The 23,287-nt window shown below is 41.0% G+C and overlaps 2 long non-coding RNA genes across 13 annotated transcripts in view; one reads left to right on the top strand and one right to left on the bottom strand.

Moving 5' to 3' along the window:
• The window catches only part of LOC308478931, a 45,541-nt gene that overhangs the window by 4,580 nt on the left and 17,674 nt on the right, over positions 1-23,287 (top strand). For 2 of the 10 annotated variants that reach the window (XR_013987372.1, XR_013987375.1), the window contains exons 3-6: positions 1,427-1,491; positions 5,011-5,159; positions 7,152-7,236; positions 11,169-15,351. This is a non-coding gene — a long non-coding RNA (uncharacterized lncRNA). Of the gene's footprint in view, positions 1-1,426; positions 1,492-5,010; positions 5,160-7,151; positions 7,237-9,914; positions 15,352-17,379; positions 22,983-23,287 lie in introns of those variants that run through there. The other 8 variants (XR_013987366.1, XR_013987367.1, XR_013987369.1 and 5 more) reach the window with 6 other exon arrangements.
• LOC308478934 overlaps positions 5,412-23,287 on the bottom strand; it is a 30,705-nt gene continuing 12,829 nt past the window's right edge. For all 3 annotated transcript variants that reach the window (XR_013987378.1, XR_013987379.1, XR_013987380.1), the window contains exons 4-6: positions 9,819-13,492; positions 8,458-8,563; positions 5,412-6,533 (exon numbers count right to left, since the gene is read on the bottom strand). This is a non-coding gene — a long non-coding RNA (uncharacterized lncRNA). The remainder of the gene's footprint in view (positions 6,534-8,457; positions 8,564-9,818; positions 13,493-23,287) is intronic.

Below are 23,287 nucleotides of genomic sequence, written 5' to 3'. Positions count from 1 at the left end.
TTGGATTCAGTTCCGATAGCACTAATCTGTTTTTCAGATTAAAATTGTATCCCTCCCCCCAGCAGCTATTGCAAAAAAGAAAAAAAGGAAGTGTATTTTTGTTTGCATCTCCTTAGAAACTTAAGAAATGTGCACACAGATTGGAATGAAACAACAAATTCAGTTTTGTATTTTGCAATAGAATTCATTTACTTTAATAGGCACCATCATTCTCAATGTGCTTTTACATTCCAGAAAAAAATATAAAGAAAAATAAAATGGAGTTTGGGGAATGGATGGTGTTGCAAAACTGAATGATTTGTAAACTACATACAAAGCCCACATTTTTACAAAAGTAAAACAGCAATGCCATATAGTGTTAGTTTATATCGCAGGTTTAAACATTTCTGCTGATTTCATCTTGCATTTTCTGCACATAGCAGAATTTACAAATTAATTTTTTTATTTGCTTAACAAAATTTATATACTGCTTCATTGTTGTGAAAAGAGAGAGGAAGAAACCTCTTAAGTTTTTTTTTCTATTTTAAAACACCTCAAAAATTACCATATTACATCAGACCAAATGTCTTTCTTGTACAAAGGTCTCTCTGGCTCAATCTGCACATTACATTTTAAACCATAGTTAAAAAGAGTATGGTTTAATGTAAAGCTGCAGAGTGCTGGTATATGCTACTCCAAAGTCCCCGTGCTCCTGTCGTACAGCAGATGAGCCAGGGTCTGCATTGTGTTTGTTTAGCTCCAAACAATTACCAGGGTTTGTTCTTAACTTATTGCTCATGATTTGTTTAGAGACAAACCAACCACAAGTCCAGCTCTGGACAGGACAACACAAGCTTATTTTTTTCTATGACGTAGCTGGGGGGGGGGGGAGTGCTGTGGGAACTTTGAGCAATGGGAAGATTGAGGTGACATTAAGCCTCTGTCTGCAGCAGATTAAAGTAAGCAAACAAATACTTTATGTTTGTAAATGTTTTCTATTATAACATAGGGCAATTGTCAGTAAAAACCAACAACTCAACGAAAGTATAACAAAAAGAAGAGTTAAAAATACAGCGGTAAAGTTAAACAGGAAAAGCCTGGGTAAATAAAAAGGCTAACTGACATTCCACAAAGTGGAGGTTTGATGGGCCTCTTTAGGGCATTATAGTTGTTTTATTTTCAATTCTATTCCTTATATTACCAAATGGAATATAAAAAATGATTTGGCTGAGTGAGCAGCCTTAACTTTGTGTCTGCTGCCTGTCAGCAGTAGTGCATGATTCAAAATACTGGTGCTACTTTGGTTTTACACAGTACATTTCCATACTATTTTTTACTGCTAAGAATTTGGACAACATTCATTCAAAACTTTTGTATTCCCATGTTGTCTCCCCCCCCCAAAGTATTTGTTTGTCATAGTTTTTTTTTAAAAAAAATTCTCTTGCAGTTGCAGCATAGTTGTTTCTGGTACAAACCGACTACAGTGCTTCTCTCATTTGATGCAGAGGAATGGTCAGTGACATGTCTAGTCCACCATCAAGTACCGTATTGGCCTGAATATAAGCCACACGTTTTTCCAATTTCAGACCCTGAGCAGTTAAAAGTGTGGCTTACATTTGCAACTTTTTACCATACGGTGCCTAGTTGCTTGGCGGTGGGGGTGGGGGGAGTGGCACGCCCACCTCCCAGGTAGCTGACAGCGCACACTCCCTAGATGTTTGGCAGTGGGGGGAGCGGTGTGCTCACCTCCCAGTTGGTTGGTGGCACACACTCCCTAGCTGCTGGGGGGGGGAGGAGTGGTGTGCCTGCCTCCCAGCTGGGGGGGGGGGGGAGCGTGTCAGGCCAACCAGCTAGGGAGCGTGCGGCATATATGCGGGCCAATATGGTATTACCTGCCTCCAGCCATTTTCTTCAAAGTCTATCCAATCTGTGAGTGAAACTGGCTTGTCCAGCATTAAATATATATTTATTATGCATATAATAATGGAAGTGATATTGAAGGGAGGGGGTGCATGAAACGAGGTAGTCAAAACAAGGTGGAAATAATAATAAGCCTCAAGGAATAATCTAGCCCCAATGTTTGCGTATTAACATTTTTTACAGTTCTAGTAATAGGGCTGGATTAGCAGAACACTTTGAAGTCTACAGCCAGAATAACAGTGCTATCATCTCCAACTACTCCAGCTAGAGGATTTAGACAGTGAAGCCCACAGATATCTACTGCAATGGAACTTACAGATAGTTACTGCAATATCTGCCCACACAAGAGACACAAAACCAATAGTCATATCATTGTTTCAAAGGCATCTCTTCATAGAGCTTTTTCAGCTGAGAGCATCTTTAAACCACACTCTGCATATGCATTGCAGTTGCTTTTCCCCCTACATCATAACCGATTTCAAATGGTGCTAGACAAAAACTAAGACTCTGAACACCAAGAGAAATCGGTCAGCCTGTGTAAGAGATGTTTTTTCCAGTTCCATATTGGCTGTTAAGAGTACTTGCAAGTTGTTCAGATCATAGCCTATGAAACTTTGAACAATGGTCGTATTAGTCAATGCATCTTATTAGTCAATGCAATACTAGGTATTTACTTTGAAAGAGTTTGGAAGAAGCTGGCCTAAAAAATATAGTTATAGTACTACTGCTCAATAAATGTTATGTTCCTAATTATATGACTTATCACCATCAACATTCAAATAGCCAAAAGTAAAATATAAATTTCTCACATTACTATTGGTACTTAAGCATGCACTAATTTGAAGCAAAAAGAAGGATGTTATATTCAAAATTTCCTCACTTTTATATTTTTATGGAATAACCATTGAAGTTGCATGCAACCGTGTTTTTAGTGTGAAAGCTGATGGAATTCAAATAACTATGGCAGGAAAATGAAAGGTGGTGAAATTAATGCAAATAAAATAATGTAAATTGAATTGTAATTGTAAATGTAATTGTAAATCCTTTCTAGATTAGAGAAGTGGCAGTGGTCCTGAATAGCACGGACCAATGTAGATTCAACAGAGAAATGGCAAAAAGTTAGCCATATTTTATGGCGTATAGCTGTAATGCTGCAATCTGACAGCTAGCCAGAAGTTGGCTGAGGATTCTTCAGAGTGTTCATAACTGCTGCTCCACCAGCAGGGCAGCACATATACCCCCAGAAGAGTCCCCAGTACACCTGTGGAAAGCTCTGCATAGATGTACTGCTTTTGATGGGGTGGGAAAGGGTTGACCAGGTGTCTTTGGATCCCAACCCCCCTTCATAGGAAGTTCCACCATAGACTGCTTCCCCCAAGCCCAATTTCTTTGCATGTCTCACTAAGTGCAGTGGGCTCTCCATTTGCAGCTTTCACTGCTGCATGCAAGCAGTAGAATGGCATCCATTCTGTACTACAATGCATTTTCTTGTACTCTAGGCATAACTTAAGCTACATCTTTAAACATGATCTCTTACTGAGACACAGAGAAAGACATGTGAATGTTACAAAATTAAATCTGGTGACTACTGTGCTCTTGTTTCCTGTTCTTCTCTGGATCCAGTGCTGTAATTCTTGCTCCTAGAACACTGATTTCAAATGGTGCTAGATACAAAGATGGGAAAATCTAAGCCACCATGTGAAACCAGCTTCCAGAGGAAGACACACTCTTGTGCTGGTACCATCTTCAGAATCCAAGCACTGTAAAGAAAGTTGCTCTTCAAGTTTCCTAGAAGGAAATGTCTATTTTTTGGTTTAGCATGTGCTCTACTTTCACTGTAATAAAACAAATGCTGAAAATATGAACATAAATGTATGCCAACATTCTATTATGCATAAAACCTGAAGAATCCAGAATATTTTATAAGGTAAATATGCTAGCATTTGAAAGCAAGAAAAAGATACCCCAAAACATTTTATCCATTAAAGTTTTCATTTTCTTCTTTACCTATTTATATAGTAAGAAAAGAAGATCTGTTATTTTACATAGCTTAATGTTAATGGATGGCTATGTTTCTTACTTGCATTAAACCTTATCTTATTAACTTAACAGTCTGGCCATTTTAGCTAATCACTGAAGTCAATGGAGCAAGTAAGCTACATCACAATTAAGTCCTCATTACTACCCCTTTGAGGAGAGGCAAGGAAAGTCCCAAGTAATTCCCCCATTTTTGGAACACTTGATTTCCTCCACCCACTTCCCCTACTGTACCAAATGTCTTGTGATCCTTTCACTGGTTTTACCCTTTGCCATATCTACTAATACTTATTTTTTGCAGTTTTTCTATGAGGGGTGTTCTTCTTACTTTTTATTGCTGGTGATATTTTACCTAATCTTAGTCCCTGCTCAATCTCATTTCCTAATACTATTGCTGTCCAATGACACTCACTGGCATATTTTGGCTTTAACTGCCATTCAGCAGTAAATGAAACAATTATTTTTCACAGTTTTAATCATTGTTTGCCCTTACTGAGACAGGTAACTTCATTTGAGTTACTTCTACCACTCTTTAGTTAATCTGCTTGCCCTTTTCCCACTCATCTCATGTTACAGAGCATGGTCGTGCTTATAGTTCCTTTTTTCTCCTTACCAGTTTCATATTCTCTCCCCCCTCCCCCCGCTTCTCATTTCTTTATGAATTTCAAAGTTTGTGGTACTCATATCTTTCCATGTTCTATTCTCTGCATTACTCTTGTTCTTTGGCTCATAGCTAATTCCTTCCCCTCTCTTTTTCTTGGACCTTTTAATTCTCATATTGATTATTTTGCTTATTCTTCTCTTCACCATTCTCTGTATCTTCTTGATACAAATGTTCTTAATTACTCCAAAAGTGGCAAATTACTCTGCCGGTCAGGGCGGAAATTCTTACATCTTGCCATGCTACTTCAGGAAGCCAGTTTTGTTGGGTGTGACTGGCCTGCCTCCTCCTCTTATAACATAGTGCTAGCCACTGAAGCCCAAGAGGCAAGAAATGATGCAGCTTCAAGCAGAAAGGGTTGATGCTTTCTTCCCACATTAACTGCCCTATCATATTCTGTTCTCACTTTACAGGGTCAGGAGACTTGAGAGAACCAGGTACAAGACTTGCAGAGAACATCGAGGGCCTGAGAACATGCTCCCTTTATCCTTTGACCCTGGGAAAGAACAGCTTGTGAAGGACAAAGAAATCAGGGCACACAGAGAAACCAATGAGGGAATAGGTATCTACCCTTTGTCTTTATTTCTTGCTAACCCTCTTACTGACTGCTGTTCTCCCACAGTTTTTGTAACAGAGGTTTAAATCCTGAACCTTCCTGGCACCTGCCATAAAGGTTGATGGACCCTCAATATTTTTGTTTTACACCAGCGTGTCTGGCAACAGTCCTTTTGCCCTCTTGCTCTCTCATGGAGTGTGCCACCAGCACCCAACCACACACTAATATATAGTTTGTTGATGAAACATCAAGGAGTCATTCTTCATTACTTTTGTGTTCTGTCACCACTTTATTTCTTCTTTTGTTTCTTCTACTTATTTTCAACCTACTTTGTGTTCTCAGTTCTCCTGAATTCACAACCCATCCTCTTCACCCTCTCCTGCCTTGGTTTCTTTCAACATCATAGATTGTTTTTAACATGTTGGGATGCCTCAAGAGGCAATTCTAAAAGGCAGCCTATAAATACATAAAATAAATATATCTTCTCCTGTTTATTCCTCTTAAACCATCGTTTTAATCTTTTGGATTGGTCCTTAAGCAGCTATCATTTCTTCTGTTTTAAAAAATAATGTTTGGATCCCATCTTTCTATTTCTCTTAAATTCCTTTCAAAGCTGCCTGAGGTTGTTCATTCTTATGTAAAATCTAACTTATGATCATTTTTTAGTTTGCTTTCTGTCCTCATTTTACAGTAACTGCCCTGCATGTAAATCCCCAGCATCTTACACTACCCCTCCCCCCCATTCTTATTCCTGGATCTTGTGGAGTTGATCCTGTAGGTCATGCCTTGCCTTAGTAATCTCTTCACTCATTCACTTTTATCGTTTCTGTTCTTTCTTGACGTCACTATTTTTCCTGTTGCTCCTACTGTTTAATTTTACGTTGTAAGTCCCTGAGCCAGGATCCTTTCTTGTTGTTACTCTTTAAAATGCTATGTATACTGACTGCACTGCATAATAATAGTAAAAATGAAACAATACTTCCTTAACAATATTTACAACTATGCTGAATCCCTAAAAATGTATTTAGTTTATTTATGATTACTGGGATTTTATTTGGTTTCCCAATTTCTTTGGTCCAGCCATTAATGCCTATCTTGAGTTCTTCAGGTTACTTCTTCTTTCCTCTCATTTGGACCGTCTTTCTCCTTTGCTTGCATAGTCTCTCTCTTCTTTACAAAATTAAGTTTCCTTTATTTATGTTTATGTGTCTCCATGATCTTAGACACCTCTCATCTCTGTGTATTCCTTCTCAGTCTATTGAAATATTACTTTTCTTCTTGAATTTCATTTCTCATGCACTATTTATTTTATTCTTTTTATCTCTCTGCTGCAAATGCCAGAAATGTTCATTCACCATCCACAATTGGCTTGTTCTGTTCCTGCATTAGAAGTTAGTAAAAAATGATAATAATTATTGAATAACAGAGTTATATTTACAGTTGCTTTTCCTTTGTGCATTGTGTTTTGATTGAAAGCTAGCAAAAATCAGTATTGCTGCAATAAAATCTCTTCCAGATAAGGGGACTAAGACATCCAGTGTGGAAGTCCTGTTACCCAGGCAGTGAGTAGCTATTTAGCTGCAATCCAAAGCTAAAACGGTTTACCTTCCTGCCAAAGCAATACCTATTTATCTACTTGCACTTTGACGTGCTTTCGAACTGCTAGCTGGGCGTTTCTGTGCGCTGTTCTGGTTCGCCAGAAGCGGCTTAGTCATGCTGGCCACATGACCTGGAAGCTGTCTGCGGACAAATGTCGGCTCCCTCGGCCAATAAAGCAAGATGAGCGCCACAACCCCAGAGTCAGTCACGACTGGACCTAATGGTCAGGGGTCCCTTTACCTTTTAAATCTAAAACCAAAGTGGGTCCCTAGCAACCTCTTTTCTTTTGGAAAACAGACCGGTTCAATACTTAACTATAATACTTCCTTATTGGGCTGCAAAGCATCTGCATTTAAAGAGCAAGTCATTAATTTTTATACTGACACTTTTTTCTTTCAGGTGCCATGTCAGCAGCTTTATATAGGAGTTTTTGCTGAGGTGCAATCAGCACAGAGGGAAGTGGCCTGACCTTCCTACTCTACAGGTATGGGCTTATTTTGTCCAGCATCTGCATCACCCCATTGGATCCAGCTTCTGTAGTACAGACAGCTGGTTTTACCATGATGGATGCATTAAAATTAGATGTAGCTAGTTCTGGATTTGAGATGAGGCAGGCTTCATCATCAAACATTCACTATGCTTGGCTGCAGGATACTTGGGCTACTTACACATTAGCAGCTTAAAACACAGCAAGGTCATTTCCTCACTGCATTTCAAGTTGTGTTACCTACAGTGGTGCCTCGCAAGACAAAATTAATTCGTTCTGCGAGTTTTTTCGTCTTGCGAAGCACGGTTTCCCAAAGTCTTCAAAATCACCAAAGTCTTCAAAAACCTCAAAAAAGGCTACCACACCGCGTGCTATGAGTTGCTCCTCGAAGAAAAAGGAAACAAACTTGCAAGACGTTTTCGTTTTTTTCGTTTTTCGTCTTGCGAAGCAAGCCCATAGGGAAATTCGTCTTGCGAAGCAACTCAAAAAACGAAAACCTCTTTCGTCTTGCGAGTTTTTCTTCTTGCGAGGCATTCGTCTTGCGAGGTACCGCTGTATTTGCTTTGCCACTCCTGCAACTGCCCCATTGGTTGTCTCCAATATACACACCTTAACTACAAAGCAAACGTGGCATAACTTCTCCTTTTGGACTGAAGCTGGTTTGAGGGTAAACACATCAAACAGTATTTCTCAGGAAAGTACACCATTAGAAAATGGTGGCGATATTGCCTTCCCTTTGCTAGTCTAAGTTCACCTAGCCTTGGCAAAATGCATTTTACTTATAGATAGGACCAGCAACAAAGTGAAAGTGCTGACTATCAAATGGAGAGCTGACATGTGATTTATTTCTCATGCAATCAACTTGGTATGCTTTCCTGTGGCTGAGCAGAAGGATTCAGTGGGGTAGCCAGGGGTGGTTCTGCCTGGCTTGTTAGAAGCAGCAGTGGCATGGCGCAATAAAATTTTGGCTAGCGGAGCTGCCTGGACTGGTGCCACAGCCACTGCATGTAGCTCATCTTTTGTGCACACAGACATATTTAGATTTCCCCTTTGAATGTCAGGTTACAGCTTATTCACATGGAGTACTTTAGGTTTTAGGAGAGTATCAGATAAATCACTTAAGTTGCTAACTTCATTCAATCAATGCAGAATTATGAAGGGACCCTTCTGAACCAGCTGTAATGTGGCGATTTGAAAAAGAGGTTTCAGCATTGTTACCAGTGTTAACTTTCTGTTGATCCCATTGTTGTTCTTGATTGTATCAGTTTCTTGATGGTCTCTTATAAATTGACCACAGGCTCATACGTCAATTTTTGTAGGGCACCTAGTGACAGTAATACACACAGTAAAACTTAAAAAGTTGTGAAGAATTTAAATGTTTTGTAACCAGCTCCTCCTACTTTTTCATCTGATGAAGCACCTTCCACTCTCCACATTCTAATGGAGTACCGTATTTTTCGCTCTATAGGACGCACTTTTTCCCTCCTAAAAAGTAAGGGGAAATATGTGTGCGTCTCATGGAGCGAATGCAGGCTGCGCAGCTATCCCAAAGCCAGAACAGCTAGAGGGAGCGCTGCACAGCTGTTCTAGCTTCTGGCTTAGCCGCGTGAAGCCTCCGCAGGGCATGGGGGAGCCCTTCATCCCCGTGCCCTGCGGAGGCTTCGCAGGGCTATTCCTGGCTTTTGCGGGAGATGGGGGAAGGGACAGAGCGCAGAGCTCTGTCCCTTCTCCCACCTCCCAGAAAAGCCCCCAAGAGCTGTGCCCCCTTTAAAGAGCCGCATAGAGCATGTGTGTGGCTCTTGGGGGCTTTTCCCTGAAGAGGGAGAAAGGCAGCCCGTCAGTGACAGGCTGCCCTTCTCCCTCCTTGTGGAAAGCCTGCAAGCGCCACACACGCTCCTCGTGGCTTGGGAAAGGGAGAGCTGAGCAGAGCCTGGGATGCATACAGGCTCTGCTCAGCGCTCCCTTTAAATAATCTTTTTATTGCATTCCCCCTCTAAAAACTAGGTGCGTCTTATGGTCAGGTGCTTATGGAGCGAAAAATACGCTATTTCTGTTATCTACCCTGTCATTTTAGTTAAATTAAATTTATTTAGGCTGCAATCTACAAGCTGCTTATCCTCGCATGGCTGCAAACATACTATTGTTAATTTGGAATTGGGGGAACTGATTTGTCCAACTGATGTTGGACTACAACTCCCATCATACATGACCATTGGCCTTGCAGGCTAGGGATGATGGGAGTTGCAGTGTAGCAATATCAGGAGGCCACAAGTTAGGCTGCAGTCCAACCCTCACTTACTCCAAGCTGGGGGGCGGGGCTGGATTGAGCAGAGGCATTTCTACGCTTGCTTCTATCAGTTGAACCACCTTACTGTCAGCTGCCACAAGTGTCACTCTACCACTGCCAACCCCCTCCTCCTTCCACCTGCCACATGTAAGCAGAAGGCTCATTAGCATTATCTCTGCCAGCAGAGTCCTGCAAATGGCCCTAAAATGGGCAATTCCAGGGGTAGGACTGAGCCACCCTGTTTCAATTGTTTGTGGATGGCATTGTGTGTGAGCTGCAGTTTTATACTTACTAACAATGAAGGTAGCCATCAGTACAAGCATTGGGTATTTCAGCTAGTTGAAACTTGAGGAGCAAAATTAATGGAATCTGAAACATTTCTTGTCAGATTTATTCAGCAAAGATACTTGACAGCTTTCCACTCAAGCTGTAACAGCAAGGTATAGCCAACCTATGGAGTAAGGAAGAATAATGCCTATTATGATTTTTTTATAACACCGTCAGTATAAATTGCACTTTACAGTTCAACATAACCCAAACAAAGAATTCTCTGCCACAGAGACAAATCTTTAAACAGCTATATGTATGCATTTGAGAACCCTATCCTATCAGATTTCCCAGTTCACGTACATGAAAATTTAAGGATGTGTGTACACAAGTGTATGACATCTATATTACTTGTTGCTACTGCAGGAAACGCTAGTGCAACAACATTTTTTCCTGCAGCAGTCATATATGGAATTTAAAAACAGCTAATATTTTAACTACCTAGAGATAATATAGGATATCTCAGACTGAACATTCATGAGAGACAGTATAGAGCAGGCTTCCTCAACCTTGGCCCTCCAGGTATTTTGAGACTACAATTCCCATCATCCCTGACCACTGGTCCTGCTAGCCAGGGATCATGGGAGTTGTAGGCCCAAAACATCTGGAGGGCCGAGGCTGAGGAAGCCTGGTAGAGGTTACTTTAAAATATAAAGAAGCCAAGCCGAGTGAAAAATAATCTGGATGCTCTGGTGATTAGTAAACTCAGACAAACTAAAAAGAGCCAACTTCTCTTTTAATAGCATGACAAAAGATGAAATACTCTATATGGCAGGTTTTTAAAGTAAAAACAGGAGGAGGAAGGCAAATTATTGGATATTATACAAATCTCAAGACAAGTGCCCTTTTCCTACTAGGGTGTTAAGGACAGTAGAGATTACATGGCTTTAAACTTGTTAGCATGAAACATCTCCCTTTGGCATAGATAAAAGCTTTTATCAAGCTCCTTATCAGCACTGGAGGTTGTATAAAAGGTGCTTGGAGGCTATATTTAAAACCACCAATCTTCAGACAGATGGCATTTTTAAAGAACCAAACAATTTCCATGAAGCAATGTTTTAATTTCACCTTGCAAACTACAGTTATTAGCAAATAGCGTTCGTTCTTTCTTTTTAATACTCATAGCAAGCTGCCAGCTCTTTCACTCTCTCCCCCGCCCTCCACCAAGTCCTTTTAAGGACAAGTAAAATGTCAACATGAACCAGGCGATGGTGCCTTCCTGGACTCCTACCACATATGCAAATTATCATGCTGCCACGTAAGATGTTTTGTAACAGCTATGTAGTACCTCATTTTTCCTCTTTAATTGAAATAGGACCAGCTGGAGAGATTATGAAACACAAGGACTCTGTGCTCTATTCTTGTGTTTGTGGCTGAAATGCCGTAATAAGGCATTGGAAAAAGAAATGAAGCGAAAGCTTATCGTAAGCATCCACATTTTCCTCCTGAGGACTTCCAGTGCAGCACTCCTAGAGGAAACTACTCTCTGTCAAGTGTAAAAAACACAGAATAATAAATGAAGAGGTTGTTTATAATTAACATAGTACTGGTAAGAGCACCCAAACCCATCAAGTGGCTGGTTGGTTCTTAAGTTATCTAGAATGGTTACAGCTTTCCTTTGGCTGCTTTCCATACAGTTCTGGGAAGGCCAGTCACAGGAAAACCACATGGGAGGGGTGAATGATGCAGTTACTTCCTGTGCTCTTCTTCCCTTCACCTCTCCTGAGTCTGGCTGCTGTAGTGTAGGGAGATAAGCATGCCATATGTCCCTCCCCCACAAATGGATATTTTGCTTTTAATTTTATACTCTGTTACTACAAATTGCACCCTAAGTTGTGTACAAACACCTGACAGAAAAGTTGACTTGCAACCTGCGCACATTTAACTTGTGCAATTATAGCTTTACATGTTTGGCAGCTTGGCAGCATGCAATCACACAAATTAAAGACTCCCATGCAAGGCAGAGAGCTTGAAAGCTCTTTCTACACCACATTTTCCCACTGCAGAAAACTTTAAGCTCTCTGCCTTGCTTCCCAGGCTCTGTAAAAGTCTCACCAGGACTCTGGGCTTAAAAACTCTCTGCCTTGCATGGGGGGCAAGATCCGCTCAGTGCGCCAGCTCCAGAAAGGTAGGAATGGTCACCAGTGCTTTTTTTCTGGGGGTACTCAAGGGTCCGCCATACCGGCATCTTTTTTTCTAGAAGGAAAACACTGATGATCGCACATGTTCAGTTGTGGGGTTGTTCTGGCTATAAGCAATTTCACACAGTCCCTGGAACCTAACCCTCATGCAAGTTGTCTATATTAAAAATGACTACACACTGTTTATAATATAACATCGTTAACCAAAATATAAATATTTGTAGACCAACTAGGAAATAGGCACGAATGAATACAATCTAGAGACACAGCTTTTTCTTCTCCAGTGGATCACTTAGCAGCTGCTCAGAGCTGTGATACCAGCCTGTTTCCTGGACCAGGTGCTTCTTAAGCTGATTCAGCAACACACATTCGTAAGCAAGAATGGCCATTAAAGATCTCTTAATACACATTAGTTATGCATTGACTGTTAAGGACTACTGAAGATACACTCTTGCTTCATAGATTTAAAATGTGTTGGTGGACCATAGGGATTCTAGGATTAAAAAAAAGAACAAGACTGAAATAAGCTTATCCTCAGGCATCATTCCACTGAGGAAAAGAAGCAGCCAACAGCTAACAATAAGTGATCTATATAGTTTTTGTCTAATAATTGCATCAGTCAGTTGACCAAGATGGCTCTTAATAACTTCATTTATGGACAGGAGGAGACTTGTTTGCTAGGTCCAAGAGAATAGGCTTATTCAACCCCTTCACTGCTGTTCTTCCAGCTATAATGTACTAAACATGCCATAGGACGTTATTCACAGGCTTCTACCTGTAGGTCAGCTCACATTCTTTCCTGTTCACAGCAAGATAATTAACACTGGGCTATTTTACCTTTGCCTAGAGCTAAATAACATTTCATACTCAACAGGTACTCAACAGGTACATAGTTTACTGGTGACTCAACAACTGAAACGCCTTTTCTTTCTCAACAAAACGTTTCATAATGATTGGCTAAAATGTGTTAGATGCTTCAGAGTTAACCTAGCATTCCTGAAATGGTGGTCCAGGAGCTGATTACAGAGGATTTGCTAATATGACAACAGGGAGCAATGCCGCTTAAGGGCAAAACTGTGCATCTCTGAAGCTCGGGAATCCCACAGTAGGACCCTTTTGATTTTATTGATGGGTGATATTTGCTAGAGAGATACTTCTTGTGTACCACAGTCATAACTATTGTACATATCCAAATTTATGTTTTCAGTTCCATTGAATTCAATGGGAAAACTTGTTTCCTTAGAGATCTTTTTAATACAACATAAATGGAAACCAGCAGAACTAGAATGAAGGTATCACTCACTTGCATTTTCTTAAATTTTAAATCCCACCGTTTTTACATCATGGATCCCAAAGTGGCACGCATACAGTTCCCAGGAGCTTTCCCATCCAGGTACCAGATACATCCAGTTCTGCTCTGTTTCAGCAAAGTGGTGGCCTCACGTCCCTTCAGACCATACTCTGGGACATATGCATAGTTGGTCTTCCTAATCTCAATCTAAATGAAAGGGTAGGAGGTGGGGAGCCACAAAAATCACCTTATTCAAGGGCACAGAAATGAATGAAGGAGTGTGGAGTTATCTTTTATCGTTTTCTTGCTGCAGAGGCTGCACTACTATTGTTCTCATTGCAGAGAACTGAACAACAACCATAGAGAAGCATGCATGATTTTTTCCTTTTTGCCCTAATATTATTTACCCCCATCTGTTTTCTCTCTTACACTCTCCAACAGTGATTCCAACTAGAGGCAGGCAGCACAAATTGACAATAAAGGGCAAAGAAAATATACAGTCGTACCTCGTTTTGTGGCTGGGATCTGTTCCAGAGCCCTGGCCGCTAGCCAAAAAGGACGCAGGGCAAAGCGCCACGTCTGTGTACGTGCGCAGAGTGGTTCGCACTTCTGTGCATAGCACGATTTAGCGCTTCTGCGCATGTGTGAGCAGCAAACCCGGAAGTAACCCGTTCTGGTACTTCCGGGTTTGCCGCAGACATTTCCCGGAATGGATGCTAGACAAGGCGGACGTTTGCGGAGGTATTACTGTACCTATAGAAGGATTGTGGAAGCCTTACAATAATTGTTCACACTCCACACAGCCGAGATATACCCACCCTGATTGCCCCAAACTTCCACTACTCCTCCCCACCCCACTGATCCCTTCTTCCCCAGCCAGGCCCTTGACGCATAAGCTCCAGAGACAATGAACTCACCACCACCAGCAGCACCACCATTTCCAGGTCTCTGCCGCTTAAGGGACAGCTCTCACCTAGCCCTTCATTTCCTCCTTCCTGGCACTGAGGGGCGGGGGCAGCACTGGATTTAAGCCAGTGTGACTGGTTTGCTTGCACTGGGCATCAAGCTGAAGGACAACCTTTTCAAAGCCCAGTAAGCACTTCCCCAGCTTTGAGGTGGTGACATGAGTGCTCTGACAGGATCTTAGAGCCCTCCCACCTCCTTTCCACAGCTGGGAAAGCACGAACTAGGTTTTGGGAAGGAGACACAAGGACTCAAAGACCCTGTCGGAGCCCTCATACCTCCTTCCTAGAGCTGCTCCTGCCCAAGGAGTCGCTTCCTGTTCCCTGCCTTGCCAGGGGCTGCCAAAAAACGCCTTGCAGGCCGGCAGAGCATTGGACCACTCTTCTATAAAGAGTAAAATATTACTTTGCTCAAATGGCTGCATATGGAGATTCTTTTTTAAAAGTTCACTCAGTTCTGACAAAAAGGACACATCGGCTATTAAGAAGTTAGATGATTCATACATTTTCGGATTGCTAGATGTATTATTGAAAGGAACCTGAATCAACACGAATCCATTTTGTTTCCTTCAGGAAAGCCTGCCAAATTCTGGTCAGCCAGTGCTGAGAAGAGATATTCTACTGTTTCACTAGCTATTCCTCCTAAATCAAACAAGAGGTAGTCAAGCATGCCGGAAAAGCAAGATAATCATTCCACACAAGCCAATGAGCCATCACAGCAAGATTCTACTCTGCTGTGAGAACAAACAAATGGTTCCATGATGCTATTCCACACGCAGCCATTTGAGCAAAGTAACATGTTGGCAATGTATTAATTCTGGTGAGGTCCAGAAAACCATAATCTCAGTTGTGTTGGAGACAATCATGTACACACTGTGTTAAAGAAAAAGAGATATCACCCAGCTGTTTCGATGCACTCTCTCTTTTCAGTTATTCTTGAAGTGCAAGGACACAGACCATGATAATATGCGAAATGGGTGTTCCTGGATGTGACATCATTCTGCCTAACAATTCAAGTGGCAAATGCCGACAGAAACATAGCCACTAAAATACAAGACGAAGGTATCCTCATACTTGGGAATACCCTGCGCTTTGCAGAATCCCCCCCCCCCAAAAAAAACCCAACCCCCCAAAAAACCAATACAACCAACCCTGTTGAAAAATGTAATCGGGCAAGCTCCTACCGCCCCTGTCAATAAGGACTGAATATGCTCACTAGCCATGGAGTGTAGAGTGAGAGTTAGAGAATATGAAATGGGTGTGGCACCAGTTGCGTTAGCTTGCAGAATCCTGGGAGATGGCATGGCTGGTTGGTGAAACCCTCTACAGGGGCAGCTGCACTAGAAAGTGAGGCTACAATCCAATGTTTTCTTGCTGGTACCACTTGTCATCTTTTGAAATTGAGGCTGAACACTCACTGCATTTCTAGTGCTGGGTTTTTAACACATGTTCACACCACATTATCCATAACATATATATCCTCTACTTTGTTCTAAGATGCTAATGTTTGATGCTTTGTTTCTCAAACCAGCTTCACAACCATGTGAGCCCTTAAGCTGATATGAACAGTTCCGCCGGGGGGGCTTGGGTGGGAAGAGCTGTGAAACACAGTGAAAAATAACACTTCTGTGCTCTAAGGCAGTAATGTGAACACATCCTAATTCTCTGTTCTGATTCTATTAAGCTCTGTCTGTAATTAAGCACCCAAGCCCAATTTTCTATTGTTCTGACTGGTCATTGTCTAATCCATGCTCTGTTTACCTGAGCTTTATGTCGCAACTTCTACCACACTTCCTACCCTTACTCTCTCCTTTGCTCTTTCATCTTTCCTGTGGCACAGCTGTCAGGCTACATCCCTGTCTTCTAATCATTAGCAAGAATGTACAATAGGAGCTGAAATAAGCAGTCACTCCAACAATGTGCTATAGAAATACAGTATGGGACTGAGGTATCAGCTCTTCCAGCTCCTCCTCCTAGCTTTCAGGCATGCCTGAAATTTCTCACTGAAGAGCTCTAGGATTCTCCCACTCATTCATACTATCCTGCTATTCAACCCATCCATCCATTTGTCTACGATTCAAGATACCCATTCTGCAGCACAGCTACATACATTGTTTGAAATAGATGTACTAATAAACACACATGACAGCCTAACTTCAGAAACCAGATTAGCAAGAAACTCCAGCCAATTCTGGCTACTTTACCACAACATTATTATACTGCCCAAGCAGTCTAAAGGATTGTTTCCCTGTGGTGACTCTTTGGAAAACTGGCTACTATTAGTGCAAGGAAAAACTCAACAATTCCCCAGACATCCTCAGCAAAACATCTGCTGGGTTTCTTCAAAGCTTCTACAATAGATTAGTTCAAGCAATGGCACTAGCTGCCTATATACTACTGGGCTGGGTTCGAGGTGTTGTTTCTAGTTTACAAAACTCTATAAACAACTTGGAACCAGGTTTCTTAAAATACCACCTCTCTTCTGCTCCGGCCCAGCCACAACATTCCCTGCAAAAGATGACCTGGTAGTCCAAAGAGTTCCTGCAATTAACATGTCCACCTGCAGTACAGTTTTCAGTGCTGTGGTCCCTTTAATGTGGAATATATACAATTAAGAGATAAGGAATGCTCCAGCAATCCAGTCTTTCAGATGCATGCTTAAGGCTTGCAGCCAATGTAGTGCTAAGTAACCATCCCATCAACACAAGCATTTATGCTTGTGCAACAGGACTTGCCCACTCTCCCAGCACGCTCCACAAATCCATTCTGGAGCAAATGTGGGAGGGCGAGGGGTGTATGTGGGAGTGAAGAAGTCTCTTTGTGCAAGTGGAAATCCTGCTGGGGCAGCCATTTAGCACAATATAGAAACAAGCCTTAAGACACTTAGATTTACCTACTCCCTTTCAGAATGAAATTTTAAATTATTTTTCAGTGATACATCCTATAACATTGAACATTTTAAATATTAGTTTCAATGCATACCTTACATTCTGTTTTTCTGTACACTGATCTGATAATCGTATAATGTGAGCAGACTATATATTTCTATAAACAAACAAACAAACAAATAAATAAAATAAAATAAAATAAAAGTATCAACAAGCTTCACCCCCATCTTCCCTTGATCCACAGGCCATGAGCAAATGCAAAAAACATTGTCATCCATGTAAGTCCTATTCGCCACCTTGATAGATTACTTGGGCTGATTAAAAAGTTATAGTCTCTTTACGGGGCAGTGATGTTTGAATTATTCCTATGTAGTATCAATGGCAAGACAAATAATATTTTTGATGATGTGTGTGTCATTCTTAGTACCTCAGTGATATATTTTAGGGATATGATGGCCCAGTGCCAGATTCCCCCACCAGCCTTTATTGCTCAAAGAGAATTGGCAGAGATGGCATTTTGGTTGCACTATGTATGATGAGAATCCAGGATTATTACGGGAAATGTCACAGGCCATATATAAATAGGCCAAGATTTAGCAACTCCCGATTCAAGTCTTGGCTCCATCAGAAGCTTCCTATGACCTGCTGGGCAAGTAACATGCATCCAGCTATGTAACCATTCTGGCTAAGGTATATTCTATAGGGTTTACTCTCTGCTCCCATCCCATTAATTCCTATAATAGTCAGATATGAAAGTAAGAGGTGACAATTTCTCATTTTACTCTGGGCAGAGAAATCATATTGATGTGACCTGTACACCCCATATAGACAACAGTATCTATAAACATTTCCACCCTGATTACTACGATCTGGCTTTCTAATATAGTTTACGGGATCTGACTCTCCACCCCCAATGTAGCTACTAATTATACTTATTTTTTAAAAAGCTAAGATTTGAACACAAGTTACGAACAACAGGCTAGTGAATGAGTGGATTGTGATTATATTCTTATGGATATGAATCAGGACTACAAATAGATTTAAGATATGGTATTTAACCAAGTGCATTCAGCAGAGCAATCTAAAGTCAGTAATTTTAATATGGACATTCCATATATTTCTAGCTATTTCATTTATAATAAATTTAAAAAATTGAGTAACCCATTAATCAAGCAATTAAATGTTGCAGCTGTAATTATAATACAATTTTCACATTGAACTTACCAACTACTAAGTGATAATTTGCTTTCTGTTTCGATATTTAAAATGCAAATATTATTATGGAAACTTTAACTGGCCAGAGCTTCCATCTTTCAAAGATTAAAAGAGCCCTCTGTCTTTTAGCAGTTTCTCTAGTTTTTCTTCCTCTTTTGTCGGTACACATCTATCATGCAGGGCTGTGCAAGCTGCTGCAAAATCTCGTGCGAGCATCCCAAAACCAGCATACTGAGCAGGCCTCAAGCAAAGCAGATAGCCTTAAAAAAACTCTTTTCGTGCTAGGTCTGCTATGGTTACCTGGAATGAAAAGAGCTTTTAAGCTCTCTGCCTTGCTTGAGCGGGCAAGGCCTGCTTGATGTGCAGGCTCTGAGAGTATGAAGGAATCTCTCTTTCTCCAAAACACCCACTAGCTGTGGGGTGGCTCCAAGAGCTTCAGTATATGCAATTTTCGTGTATACACAGAACGCTTGGAACTGAACATAAGATGCATTCGTACTGTACTTGTATAATTTATTCATACAGTAGATTTTTGCAGACTTCCAATAGTCTTCCAAAAATACCGTATTGGCCTGAATATAAGCCTCACTTTCCCCCCCAATTCTGACCATGAAAAGTTAAAGTGCGGCTCATATTCGCGACCTTACAGTATGCAGCCAGGGGCACGGGGCAAACAGCGCCAGGAGTGCATCAAAGCAGCGCCTGCCCCACGCTTAGTCCCCTTTCCCCCAAGGCCGGGAAGGGAGAGAGCGAGGAAGGGGAAAGGCTGCCAGAAATGCAGCGCAGCTCCCCCCCCCCCCCCAGTATGCAGCCAGGAAGGGAGCGGCTTATATTCGGGTATTTTTTCTTTTCCCTCCTCCAGTTTTAAAGGTGCGGCTTATATTTGGGCTAATATGGTACTACTTTAATTTTAAGTGTATTTTTATAAGATGAAGCAATGTAAAATAATTAACTGCAACATCCAGAACATAAAGCTCTCAAAGTAAATGGAAGCAAATTAGAACCAATGGAACGAGATTCACAGTGAATGAGAATGGAAGTCTTGACCTGTAACACAATGTACAAGTCTGCTTCCACTTCTGCTCAGAGACAAGCTGCTTGCACTGTTTAAAAGGAGGTCACAACTGTTTATTCAATAGTTTGCTGGTAAGTAATTTTTACCCATAATCAATGTCTCTTATGATACTCAGCTCCTAATCAGAGAGCTCTTTATAAACTTCATACATCTCTGTTTTTGCAACATTTATGGGCTCGAATGAATACTGCACTGTTATTGTTCAAATCAGCTACTGATGCAGACAAAGGCTGTATTCACATGGTAGTTCTATTCTGTTTTCCTGACGTTTCCGTAATTGTTAATTTCCACATTATATTTGAGCTTTCACACAACAGAAAATAAATACCTATGTGAATGCTACCAAAGAAGCTCACAAAGTAAAGAAACTTTCCCTCAGAGTTGCCGTTGGAGTTGGCATTGAAACGCCTCTCCTGCTTTGCCTTCTTTTACTGTACAATTTCCCACTTACATTTCAACCTTGTAAGGCACAAAGTCTGATATCAGACAGGTATAACTCTAGGAGATGGTAAGATTAGAAATGGGCTCCTGCACTTCTCATAGATGAGCCTGTTTTAGCCCTTTTCAGAATCAAAGCCCAAGAAACCCATTCTGTTCATACGCTTAACCTTCTTGCACTAAACAAACTCCCACTATCTATTCCATCTCTGAAACTGTATACAGCAGGCTGACTCAATAACATCTCCACAGAGGCGGATTTTGGTTCTGTTGCACTGAGCACTGAGCCTAGGGGGGCACTGTAGGTTGTCACAACTATAATGCAGTGAATTGAGCAGAACAGGAGGTGAGGGGGGGGCATGCACTGAATTTTGGCCTTGCACAAGGCGCCACTGAAATTTCAAAGACCCAAGTCCTCTCCTGATCTCCACGTTCACTGGATCAGTTCAGGGCGCAAGCTAAATAATGCCAAGCTGAAATGTTGGCTGAAAAGAGATGTGACGTGCCAAAAGAAAGAGCAACTGAGACATAAAAGACTTCCCATTGCCCCCATTTTAGTTTGAAATTTAAGCTTGACATTTTTTAAGCTGTAACAATGTTTTTTAGCAGCACAATCATATGCAGAAGTCTCACCAGGTTCTATGGGAATTACATCCCAAATAAGTGTACACTGTATAGTGTACACTGTACACACACAACCCTTCAAAGAAGTTTAGTCATTTATCAATTATATTAAATGTCTCTTACATCATAGCAAAATAAGGGTAAGAACTGTTGCATGCAGCACAATCCTAGACAGGCCTACTTAGAAGCAATTTACACCTAATATAGTAAGATTTCTACCCAGTTAAATATGCTAAAAGACATAAAGATAAGTCAACTCATTTTGTTTAAGAATGAACTGCTAAGCGTAGACTCAGTTGATGTATACCAGGTGGGATAGGTGGTAACTACAGGACACTAAAAAAGAAGAGCACATTCTAAATGTTCAAATGTGCCCCATCCCCACCCCTGCTCGATGTTTAGAACAACTCGGCAAGCTGTAGAAATTAAATCAAAGCCTATTTGCGAACAAAACATTCTCAACTGACAAACTCATGCCATTGTGAACTATAGTAGCCTGAGCACTAGCCTGCATGCAAGGGATTTCCTATATACAGTGAGGTAAGTTGCACTGTCTCTCTGAGCCTTCACTATCCTTCTGTAAAATGTTGATAAAATGTCCCTTACAGCGTGGAGAACTAGTGATAAATACTCCAGTAGTGGCTACTTATGTATGTGTGCGCACTTACACTACATAAAGTTTATCCAGCTAAATACTTCATAAAACTCTACCACAAAAACTTTGCTGAAGTTAAAACTAAATTTGGGCCATTGATGCTATGAGGAGCTCTGTTCCACAAACTCTTGGTTCCAGGAATCTCACTCTTTTAAATAAGAAAGTATTACTTGCCTCCCCCTTACATAAAATGCATATTTATATATTGGCCAGATTCAGATAATCAGCAGTAAAAAGGCTATGCAAATAATTAATCTTATGTGATGTATCCAAAGCATACATGTTCTAAGTAAATTGAGGTTTCATACCACATGCCTTGGTTATACTTGGCTTAAACGATTGCTTGTTCTTTCCAAGTGGAAAATTAGTTGCCCAAGTTTGCTTTATGTCAAGATAGGGATAGCAAATGTTAAAATTTATTTTACAGGGCACATGGTACTTTTCCAGGTATGGAAAAAAAGGTATTAAATGTAATATTAAGTCAACTAAAGCAGAAGGTGATAAGACTTTCCCTTTCCATCAGTTGGTTTTACAAAGCTATCTGAAATCCATTCAGCTCTGGAATTAGTTTAATACTCCCTAAGTATATGTGGAAATGTAAGGACTGCTTGACCAGCATCTTTTGTTCACCCAAGTCACCACTATAAAATACAGCAGAGAAGCACTACTATCCCAGTTTTACTGAGGTTTAATATTTCCAGAACTACAAAAGGGTTCTGTAGCAAAGCAAGGAACTGAACTTCAGAGTTTCATGTCCTAATAAAGTATTTAACCATGAAGCACTTCCGTTCTTTAAATCAGTGGTATCTATGCCAATGTTCTCTTTTCCCAATGCCTAACGGAGGAACGCTTCAATTGTATCCTGTTGTTGAATGTGCCACAGGAGACCGGCAAATATGTTAGGTAAGGTTACTTGTCTGTAAGACCCAGTTCTTGAGAACTTGACAGCTGTTATATAAGGACCCTGGTTTAAAATTATCAGCCATTAATCACTGCCCCCATTTTCAGTATCTCAGCGCCACAAACCTTGGAGCAATGTTTTTGTTTCCTCCCCTGGAGGCCGACTTGTCACTCTCTGTAATTCAAGCCCGTCTGTAATTCAATACCTTCTTAAGATGAGAAGGGTTGAAAATTGTAGAGGCTCTCCAGAAACAACCAGTACCTCCTTGAAAAGTTAGGCCAATGGTTAGAAACAGCAAAGGGGAAAAAATAGTAAAATAAAAACGGAATCTCGCATTTTTGGCTATCACTCTAAATGGAGAGAACCAGGAAACAAAAGGAGACAGGGAGCAACTTCCAGTCTGCTGGTGGGTAGGTAAGATGGAAGAACTGTCCCAGCAGGTAATACTGAAGACATCTGCAGCTGGGGGTATAAAGAGATTTTTGCAGACATCCATAATGAAGGGACTAGTGCTTCTACAGCTTAAGTTTATAAACCTCACTTCTGTAGCTGGCATTTTTGTAAATACTCTGCTGATCCAATGTAGAAAGGATGACCCTGCGGGGTGGAGATGTACCCTGGGATTCAACAGGCACTGCAGAAGAAACAGGCAACTACACCAAAGCCTGACCAATCCACTGGTTTCAAACTACTTGCCAATCGCTTCTGTTCCCTTCTCTTTTCCGTCTCTGAGGCCTGAGCACACCATTATAGTCATAGCTACATACAGTTCTACTGTACCCAGCAACCATTTTCTCTACATCAACTAGTTAACTATGCTAGGCTGCACATTTCTTTCAGGGCCTATTCTGACTGATGGTTAGCTTTATCACATATGTTTGTATTTTTTAAGTGGCATCCCCTCTTAAAAATTTGCCATGAACCTTTTAAAACATGTACCACCAGTACCTAAAACACAAGCCAACTCTGTGCTAGAAGCAGCAACATTCTAAAACAGAAACAAGGTAGTAAGCCCAGTGAATTATTCATAAAAACAGCATAATTAAACTGGAGATGGAGAAAAGGGAGAGGAAAAGAGGTTGTAGCAGTGTAACAAAGAACATTCCAACTTTCCACAGTAACCAGAGAAGAAGAGTCTTCTGCTTCCTTCTGCCCCTTTTCACCATCACACATTTTAAAGACTTGCTGATGAGACAATTGCTACAACAAAGTTACAGTCCTGTGCACACTTTCATGGGAATAAG

The sequence above is a fragment of the Podarcis pityusensis genome (genome assembly GCF_964106645.2).
Source record: "Podarcis pityusensis genome assembly, chromosome: 6".
Classification (NCBI taxonomy): Eukaryota; Metazoa; Chordata; class Lepidosauria; order Squamata; family Lacertidae; genus Podarcis; species Podarcis pityusensis.
Note: the sequence above shows the minus strand (reverse complement) of the source record. Positions and strands in the feature narration are given on the sequence as shown.